Here is an 11,001-nt window from a genome sequence, read left to right as displayed (position 1 = left end):
GAGAAAAAGAAATTTCCGGTAAGAAAGATACTGGTAGAACAAGAACTTACCCTGGCACTTATCGTGCGCCTCAGCGAGCTCCCGGTGCTCCCATAAGAGCTCCTCAAAGAGGGCCTTCCGAGCGTCAGCCGTGAGCTGTTTAAGAAAAAGAAATTAGTTAAGTTTTGCGCTAGAACAAGGTTCTTAACCCGAAACTCGGGGACTGGCAGTGCCGGTTTTGCGCTAAGTTTTTAAGCAAAGGTTTGCGCTAAGAACAAGGTTCTTAACCCAAAACTCGGGGACTGGCAGTGCCGGTTTTACGCTAAGTTTTTAAGCTAAGTTTTGCGCTAAGAGATGCGCTCTCACCACAAAACTCGGGGACTGGCAGTGCCGGTTTTGCGATAAGTTTTTAAGCAAAGTTTTGCGCTAAGAACAAGGTTCTTAACCCGAAACTCGGGATCGGCGAGTGCCGGTTTTGCGCTAAGTTTTTAAGCAAAGGTTTGCGCTAAGAACAAGGTTCTTAACCCAAAACTCGGGGACTGGCAGTGCCGGTTTTACGCTAAGTTTTTAAGCTAAGTTTTGCGCTAAGAGATGCGCTCTCACCACAAAACTCGGGGACTGGCAGTGCCGGTTTTGCGATAAGTTTTTAAGCAAAGTTTTGCGCTAAGAACAAGGTTCTTAACCCGAAACTCGGGGACTGGCAGTGCCGGTTTTGCGCAAAGTTTTTAAGCTAAGTTTTGCGCTAAGAACAAGGTTCTTAACCCGAAACTCGGGGACTGGCAGTGCCGGTTTTGCGCTAAGTTTTTAAGCTAAGTTTTGCGCTAAGAACAAGGTTCTTAACCCGAAACTCGGGGACTGGCAGTGCCGGTTTTACGCTAAGTTTTTAAGCTAAGTTTTGCGCTAAGAGCTGCGCTCTCACCACAAAACTCGGGGACTGGGAAGATAGATAAGATAGAAACCGGCATGAAACTAAAAGATAAAACAAATCCGGAAGGAGGAAACCGGTAGCGATTGAGAAAAATTAGAAAAACGTACCATCAAGTTGGTCGTGGCATCATACCACGCGCTGTCGAGCTCTTTCACGGCGCTGCGGAGCCGCATGAAGTGCTCCTCGGAGGACCGGTCCCCAACCGGATCAGGTGCCGGCATCCTGTCCTTGCCCAAGCCGCGGGTCGCCGGAGTCATGTCTGCGGCGTTCCACTTCTGGGCGTAGGGCAGGAGATGCCCAGGTCCCGGCCTTGGCGTTGAAAATCAGTAATACGACCAAGAAGACCGGTGGCCTTCGTGGCGGTATCCCTGGCGGCCTTGGAGACATGCAGCGCAAGAGGCTGCTGGCCGGTAGAAGGGGCGCTGGACGCCGTCGCCTTCCCTTTGATGAGCTTGGAGGCCTTGGACGGCGGCGCGGTAGAAGTGGCCCCAAGAGGCTTGGCGCGAGGAGCACCTGGTGGCGGCATGAGGATGGTTCGTGGAGACTGGGGAGCGCTGGGCGCGTCACCCGGTTTGGAGCCTTCCGGCACGGAAGATTCCGGCGCGGAAGTTGTTGTCTTTTCAAGGACGGGAGGAGCAGGAGGCTCCGCCCGCCCGGCAGTTTCTTCTTCTCCGGCGCCGATGTTGCTGGCGCCGGTGTCTTGGTGTTCTGGAGGGAAGGAAGGATCCTCCTCCGTGCGGTGATCTGATGATGAAGGGGCCGCACGCCCCGAATTTGTTGTGCCCCCCGAAAGGGAGGCAGAGATGTTGCCGGCGCCAGGTGGTGCCGGGCTTGAGCGAGGAGGAGGGGATGAAGTCCTTGCGGAACCTTCAGAGCCCGACTGTTTGGGGCCAAGCTTGAGCGCGGGGCTGAGAAAAAGAGAGAAAAACAGTTGGAAAAGAGAAACCGGAAAAAGACTTGGCAAGAAAAAGGCAAGCCGGAAAATGAAAAACTTACCCGGAAGAAGTTGGCATCGCTTTGCGCCCGTAGCGACGCATGCCCACCTGCTTCTCCCCCACGGGCTCGGTCCGGAAGCGTTTGGGGGGAGGGGCCTGGCTGCCACCGGCATCAGATGCCGGCTGCTTCTTCTTTTGGCCCTGGGCCATGAGTTTGTCCACAAACTCAGAGCCCGCCTCGGCACGCAGGGGCGGCACACGCTCATGGATCTATGGATTGAGTTTGGCTAAGAAGCAATTCGCAGGAAAGCAATAGCGAAAAGGTAAAAGAAACCGGAAAAGAAAATACCTCAAGCATGGTCAAGTCATCTGAGGACCCGGTTGGTTTTGGCGGCGACCGGCCAAGGTGCGCAGCTGGGGTCTTGCCCATCTTCAGATCCTTCCAAAAGATGTACGGATCTGGGTCGAAGGAGTCAAGGGCGCGTTTCTGGCAAGGTCCTCGCCGCTCAGCTTCGATGAGAGGGAAGCGGTCCTTGGCCTGAAACATGAAAAAAGAAAATTAGTAAGAGCAAAAAACTACCGGCCAAGAACAACCCCAATCGCGTGATCCCTTACTTCTTGGGTCGGAGGGTTATTAGTGCTGAGAGGAAGGAGGCCCCACGCCCAGTCAGATGGCATAGCAGTTCGGCAAATCTGCTTAGCCTTGCGAACGACATCCTTCTTGCTAAGCGGACGACCTGTGATCTTGGTGGGATCGCCTGGGCCGTACATCTCGCTCATCCTATGCACGCGGCGCTGCAGAGGAAGCACCCGGCGCGAAATAAACGTGCGGATGATATCATCCGAGCAGATGTTGGTCTCCTTCTTCAAAGAGGCCAAGAAGCGTACCACCCGGCTGGTTTCGACATGATCACTTATCGGGTTGTAGCTCCAGTTGGTCCTGCTAGGAGGCCCCGCTCGAAAAGGAGGAAGATCGATGAGATCGGCACGGCCGCTGTTCTTCACGTAGAAGAAAGTCCCTTGCCACAACCGGCAAGATTCGAGGCCGAGAAAACTTAAGAAAAGGGCTCCCTTGCCGGGAGCCAACTATGCAAGAGCCGCACTCCACGGGCGGCTTGGGCTTGGGTATATCCTTGCCCTGAACGGAATTGATCCGAAGAGCAAAGAAGCGGGCAAACGTCTCACGAGTGGGACGAATGCCGATATAGGCCTCCATGAAGGTGGCGTAGCAAGAGAGGTAGAAGATGGCGTTGCCGAGGAAGGTGGTGAGGTTGGAGTTTGTAAAAATCTAAAAACTCCCGGAAAAAAGGGGAGGCGGGAAGGCCGAAGCCACGCTCAAAGTGAGCAAGAAAGACGACATATTCGTCATCTTCGGGATCCGGTTCGATTTCGTCATCCGGAATCCGGCAAGTGACACCTTCCGGAATCCGGCGAGACCGGTACAACCAATCGATCTCAAACTCGGTAACGTTGGAGCCCATCCAGGCTCCGCGGGTGATTGGGGAAGGCTCCTCGCCGGAAGATTGGCTGGAGCTGCTAGAGGTTGGGCTACCGGAAGCTTGGCTAAAGCTACCGGATTCTAGGTGGCCACCGGACTCTTGATGGCTACCGGATTCCTGCTGGTTGCCGGAATCGGTCTCCATCGGATGCGAAGCCGTGGATTCACCGGGAGATGGTCTACGGAGCTTGAGAGAAAGGGAAGAAGAAGATGCAGAGGAGGATTCCTCGTCAGACATTGCAAGGGGAGGCGAAAAAACAAAAATCCCAGACTTGGACCCCGCGTGAAGATCTACGAGTAAAAAGAAAACCAAAGAAAAAGAGGAAATAAGAACACTAAAGACCCAAGATCTGGAAAGCAAGCAGAGGACGAGTGAAACGAGATTGGTACCAACCTTAAGCGGCGGAGTCGGCCGGGGGAAGTGTGTGCTGGCGGCGGAACGGACCTGCGGTCGCCGAGGAGCACCGTCGACGGCGAGGCGGAGAAGCTCGCGAAGAAGCACAAATGCGGCGGGAGCAATGAAGTTGCTGCCGAAGATCTCCGCACAGCGAAGTCCCGCGGAGGCACGACGTGAGTTCGCCGGGCGCCGGAGCTTGAACGAGCGACGGCGGACGGAGAACGGCGGAGGCGCAAAGGCGTGTAGCTCTGTGCGCGAAGAAGGAGAATGCGAAGAAGATGAAGAAGAAGGGGCGGTTGTGTTTATAAAGGAGAGAAGGTGGGCGAGGAAACCGCTGGGCCGCGGCGGTTCGCCTCGCGGCCCGCGACGGTTCGCACCATGGGCCGCCACGTGGCGAGGGAATACACGCGAGAAAATGGGGAGCCACACGGAGGCGCACAGAGGATCCCGAAGAGGTAGTGGGATCCGCTGCGTTGCATTAGATGAGCGCGCGGGAGTCGAAGCGATATGACAACTGACACTGGCGCAACAGTCACAGTGCGCATGTCTCTGTCAGGCGCGGGGCCCGAGATATTCTCGACTTCGCCGAGGAAGGAGTAAAGACACATGATACCGGAAAAGAGAGATGCCGGAACGAGCCTTGCAAAGAGAAGAGAAAGAACAAGGGTAAAGGTGCCGGAACTAAGCTCAAGACATCAGTAATTAAACCGGTATCCAAAGACGTAAGAACCTGGCATGGTCTGTTGGATAGAATCCGCCAGACTATACCAGCTTCGGGGACTAATGTTGGGGGGGTGACCCCCGGTATGCCAAAGGCATGCCAAACCGGATGGTTTGAGCCATCAAAATACCGGTTTAATGTTCGAACCGGAACCTAAGGATAAGAGTTTAGCTAAGTGGAGCTAAGCCGGTATCCCCAAGAGGGGTATACCGGAACCAGGTAAGAAGATACCGGACCTCCGGAAGAACGAGCAGGTCGGCAGGACTGGTCAAAGATTCTCTCCAGAGCAAGAAGACAAAGATGAGCTAAGCAAGTAACTTTAGACGAAGGGCTGACGATAAAGAGAAGAATGACGGTCAAAGAAGCCGGAGGGCGTCAGCGCCCCTGATTAAAGAGGACTCCGGCGTCACCTATGATTAAAGAGGCTTTGTAAAGTAGTTTGTCTAGTCAAAGATGCCATTAGGATTTCTTCCAGTGTAAGCCACCCTCTCCCCTATATAAGGAGAGGGGGTACTGCCTCCTACAGGCGCGATCCAGAACGAGACCATAGAGATAGAGAAAAACCTGTAACTTGTGTGAATCAATGAACTTGGTGATCTAGAGCGAGTTCTTCCTTGTGTCTTTCTTCTTCAACCTCTGGCCCTAGCCAAGTTCTTGAGGAAACCATTCGGAAGTTCATCACACCTGATCACAAACCCTCCCCCGAATCCTCTTGCGTCCATTCGGCCCCAACTTAAGCCATCCTATGGCATCTGTCTGTTCACCACGACGACAGGAGCCCATCATTAAAATGAGGGTCAAAGATTTTGATTGTAATGCCTTATGTGATCTTGGTGCAAGTATTTCTGTTATGCCTAAGAAAGTTTATGATATGCTTGACTTGCCACCATTGAAAAATTGTTATTTGGATGTTAATCTCGCTGATAATGCTAAAAAGAAACCTTTGGGGAGAATTGATAATGTTCATATTATGGTTAACAATAACCTTGTCCCCGTTGATTTTGTTGTCTTGGATATTGAATGCAATGCATCTTGTCCCATTATATTGGGAAGACCTTTTCTTCGAACCGTTGGTGCTACTATTGATATGAAGGAAGGTAATATTAAATATCAATTTCCTCTGAAGAAAGGTATGGAACACTTCCCTAGAAAGAGAATGAAGTTACCTTATGATTCTATTATTAGAACAAACTATGATGTTGATGCTTCATCTCTCGATAACACTTGAAATACACTTTCCGCGCCTAACTGAAAGGCGTTAAAGAAAAGCGCTTATGGGAGACAACCCATGTTTTTACTACAGTATTTTTGTTTTGAATTTGAGTCTTGGAAGTTGTTTACTACTGTAGCAACCTCTCCTTATCTTAGTTTTATGTTTAGTTGTGCCAAGTAAAGTCTTTGATAGTAAAGTAAATACTAGATTTGGATTACTGCGCAGAAACAGATTTCTTTGCTGTCACGAATCTGGGTCTAATTCTCTGTAGGTAACTCAGAAAATTAAGCCAATTTACGTGAGTGATCCTCAGATATGTACGCAACTTTCATTCAATTTGGGCATTTTCATTTGAGCAAGTATGGTGCCCTAATAAAATCCATCTTTACGGATCTGTTCTGTTTTGACAGATTCTGCCTTTTATTTCGCATTGCCTCTTTTGCTATGTTGGATGAATTTCTTTGATCCATTAATGTCCAGTAGCTTTATGCAATGTCCAGAAGTGTTAAGAATGATTGTGTCACCTCTGAACATGTTAATTTTTATGGTGCACTAACCCTCTAATGAGTTGTTTCGAGTTTGGTGTGGAGGAAGTTTTCAAGGATCAAGAGAGGAGTATGATACAATATGATCAAGGAGAGTGAAAGCTCTAAGCTTGGGGATGCCCCGGTGGTTCACCCCGCATATTCTAAGAAGACTCAAGCGTCTAAGCTTGGGGATGCCCAAGGCATCCCCTTCTTCATCGACAACATTATCAGGTTCCTCCCCTGAAACTATATTTTTATTCGGCCACATCTTATGCACTTTGCTTGGAGCGTCGGATTGTTTTTTTTTGTTTTGTTTGAATAAAATGGATCCTAGCATTCACTTTGTGGGAGAGAGACACGCTCCGCTGTAGCGTATGGACAAGTATGTCCTTAGGCTCTACTCATAATATTCATGGCGAAGTTTCTTCTTCGTTAAATTGTTATATGGTTGGAATTGGAAAATACTACATGTAGTAACTCTAAAAGGTCTTGAATAATTTGATACTTGGCAATTGTTGTGCTCATGTTTAAGCTTTTGCATCATATACTTTGCACCCATTAATGAAGAAACACTTAGAGCTTGCTAATTTGGTTTGCATATTTGGTTTCTCTAGAGTCTAGATAATATGTAGTATTGAGTTTTGAACAACAAGGAAGACGGTGTAGAGTCTTATAATGTTTACAATATGTCTTTTATGTGAGTTTTGCTGCACCGTTCATCCTTGTGTTTGTTTCAAATAACCTTGCTAGCCTAAACCTTGTATCGAGAGGGAATACTTCTCATGCATCCAAAATCCTTGAGCCAACCACTATGCCATTTGTGTCCACCATACCTACCTACTACATGGTATTTCTCCGCCATTCCAAAGTAAATTGCTTGAGTGCTACCTTTAAAATTCCATCATTCACCTTTGCAATATATAGCTCATGGGACAAATAGCTTAAAAACTATTGTGGTATTGAATATGTACTTATGCACTTTATCTCTTATTAAGTTGCTTGTTGTGCGATAACCATGCTTCGGGGACGCCATCAACTATTCTTTGTTGAATATCATGTGAGTTGCTATGCATGTCCGTCTTGTCCGAAGTAAGAGAGATCTACCACCTTTATGGTTGGAGCATGCATATTGTTAGAGAAGAACATTGGGCCGCTAACTAAAGCCATGATTCATGGTGGAAGTTTCAGTTTTGGACATATATCCTCAATCTCATATGAGAATAATAATTGTTGTCACATGCTTATGCATTAAAGAGGAGTCCATTATCTGTTGTCCATGTTGTCCCGGTATGGATGTCTAAGTTGAGAATAATCAAAAGCGAGAAATCCAAAATGCGAGCTTTCTCCTTAGACCTTTGTACAGGCGGCATGGAGGTACCCCATTGTGACACTTGGTTAAAACATGTGCATTGCGATGATCCGGTAGTCCAAGCTAATTAGGACAAGGTGCGGGCACTATTAGTATACTATGCATGAGGCTTGCAACTTGTAAGATATAATTTTCATAACTCATATGCTTTATTACTACCGTTGACAAAATTGTTTCATGTTTTCAAAATAAAAGCTCTAGCACAAATATAGCAATCGATGCTTGCTGGCGTGTAGTTGACGTGGGAGTTAGAAATCTTTGTGGAGTAACTTTTCTTCAGGTCCCCGGCAACGGTGCCAGAAAATATGCTTGATGGCGTGTATTTCACACGTTCGTTGGGCAACCCCAAGAGGAAGGTATGATGCGCACAGCAGCAAGTTTTCCCTCAGAAAGAAACCAAGGTTTATCGAACCAGGAGGAGCCAAGAAGCACGTTGAAGGTTGATGGCGGCGGGATGTAGTGCGGCGCAACACCGGGGATTCCGGCGCCAACGTGGAACCTGCACAACACAACCAAAGTACTTTGCCCCAACGAAACAGTGAGGTTGTCAATCTCACCGGCTTGCTGTAACAAAGGATTAACCGTATTGTGTGGAAGATGATTGTTTGCGAGAGAAAACAGTAAAAACAAGTATTGCAGCAGATTTGTATTTCAAGTATTAAAAGAATGGACCGGGGTCCACAGTTCACTAGAGGTGTCTCTAACATAAGATAAAAGCATGTTGGGTGAACAAATTACGATCGGGCAATTGACAAATAGAGAGGGCATAACAATGCACATACATGACATGATAAGTATAGTGAGATTTAATTGGGCATTACGACAAAGTACATAGACCGCCATCCAACTGCATCTATGCATAAAAAGTCCACCTTCAGGTTATCGTCCGAACCCCTTCCATTATTAAGTTGCAAAGCAACAGACAATTGCATTAAGTATGGTGCGTAATGTAATCAACAACTACATCCTCGGACATAGCGCCAATGTTTTATCCCTAGTGGCAACAGCACAACACAACCTTAGAACTTGCTGTCACTGTCCCAGGTATCAATGCAGGCATGAACCCACTATCGAGCATAAATACTCCCTCTTGGAGTTAAAAGCAAAAACTTGGCCAGAGCCTCTACTAGTAACGGAGAGCATGCAAGATCATAAACAACACATATGTAATAACTTGATAATTAACATGACATGGTATTCTCTATCCATCGGATCCCGACAAACACAACATATAGAATTACAGATAGATGATCTTGATCATGTTAGGCAACTCACAAGATCCAACAATGAAGCACAATGAGGAGAAGAAAACCAACTAGCTACTGCTATGGACCCATAGTCCAGGGGTGAACTACTCACTCATCACTCCGGAGGCGACCACGGCGGTGTAGAGTCCTCCGGGAGATGAATCCCCTCTCCGGCAGGGTGCCGGAGGAGATCTCCAGAATCCCCCGAGATGGGATCGGCGGCGGCGTCTCAGTAAGGTTTTCCGTATCGTGGTTTTTCGCCTCAGGGGTTTCGCGACGAAGGCTTTAAGTAGGCGGAAGGGCAGAGTCGGGGGGCTAACGAGGGGCCCACACCACAGGGCGGTGCGGGCCCCCCTTGGCCGCGCCGCCATGTGGTTTGGCCACCTCGTGGCCCCACTTCGTATGCTCTTCGGTCTTCTGGAAGGTTCGTGGCGAAATAGGCCCCTGGTCTTTGTTTCGTCCAATTCCGAGAATATTTCGTTACTAGGATTTCGAAACCAAAAACAGCAGAAAACGAGGACCGGCACTTCGGCATCTTGTTAATAGGTTAGTTCCGGAAAATGCACAAATATGACATAAAGTGTGCATAAAACATGTAGGTATCATCAATAATATGGCATAGAACATAAGAAATTATCGATACGTCGAGACGTATCAAGCATCCCCAAGCTTAGTTCTGCTCGTCCCGAGAAGGTAAAACGATAACAAAGATAATTTCTGAAGTGATATGCCATCATAACCTTGATCATACTATTTGTAAACATATGTAGTGGATGCAGCGATCAAAACAATGGTAATGACATGAGTAAACAAGTGAATCATAAAGCAAAGACTTTTCATGAATAGTACTTCAAGACAAGTATTAATTAGTCTTGCATAAGAGTTAACTCATAAAGCAATAAATCAAAGTAAAGGTATTGAAGCAACACAAAGGAAGATTAAGTTTCAGCGGTTGCTTTCAACTTGTAACATGTATATCTCATGGATAATTGTCAACATAGAGTAATATAACAAGTACAATATGCAAGTATGTAAGAATCAATGCACAGTTCACACAAGTGTTTGCTTCTTGAGGTGGAGAGAAATAGGTGAACTGACTCAACATAAAAGTAAAGAGAAAGGTCCTCCAAAGAGGAAAGCATAGATTGCTATATTTGTGCTAGAGCTTTTATTTTGAAAACATGAAACAATTTTGTCAACGGTAGTAATAAAGCATATGAGTTATGTACATTATATCTTACAAGTTGCAAGCCTCATGCATAGTATACTAATAGTGCCCGCACCTTGTCCTAATTAACTTGGACTACCGGATCTTTGCAATGCACATGTTTTAACCAAGTGTCACAATGGGGTACCTCCATGCCGCTCGTACAAAGGTCTAAGGAGAAAGCTCGCATTTTGGATTTCTCGCTTTTGATTATTCTCAACTTAGACATCCATACCGGGACAACATGGACAACGAGATAATGGACTCCTCTTTAATGCATAAGCATGTGACAACAATTATTATTCTCATATGAGATTGAGGATGTGTGTCCAAAACTCGAAACTTCCACCATGATTCATGGCTTTAGTTAGCGGCCCAATGTTCTTCTCTAACAATATACATGCTCCAACCATAAAGGTGGTAGATCTCTCTTGCTTCAGACAAGACGGACATGCATAGCAACTCACATGATATTCAACCAGGAATAGTTGATGGCGTCCCCAGAAGCATGGTTATCGCACAACAAGCAACTTAATAAGAGATAAAATGCATAAGTACATATTCAATACCACAATAGTTTTTAAGCTATTTGTCCCATGAGCTATATATTGCAAAGGTTAATGATGGAATTTTAAAGGTAGCACTCAAGCAATTTACTTTGGAATGGCGGAGAAATACCATGTAGTAGGTAGATATGGTGGACACCAATGGCATAGTGGTTGGCTCAAGTATTTGGGATGCATGAGAAGTATTCCCTCTCGATACAAGGTTTAGGCTAGCAAGGTTATTTGAAACAAACACAAGGATGAACGGTACAGCAAAACTCACATAAAAGACATATTGTAAGCATTATAAGACTCCATACCGTCTTCCTTGTTGTTCAAAACTCAATACTAGATATTATCTAGACTCTAGAGAAACCAAATATGCAAACCAAATTAGCAAGCTCTAAGTATTTCTTCATTAATGGGTGCAAAGTA

This window comes from Lolium rigidum, chromosome 3 (genome assembly GCF_022539505.1).
Source record: "Lolium rigidum isolate FL_2022 chromosome 3, APGP_CSIRO_Lrig_0.1, whole genome shotgun sequence".
NCBI lineage: Eukaryota > Viridiplantae > Streptophyta > Magnoliopsida > Poales > Poaceae > Lolium > Lolium rigidum.
This window is presented reverse-complemented; position numbering follows the sequence as displayed.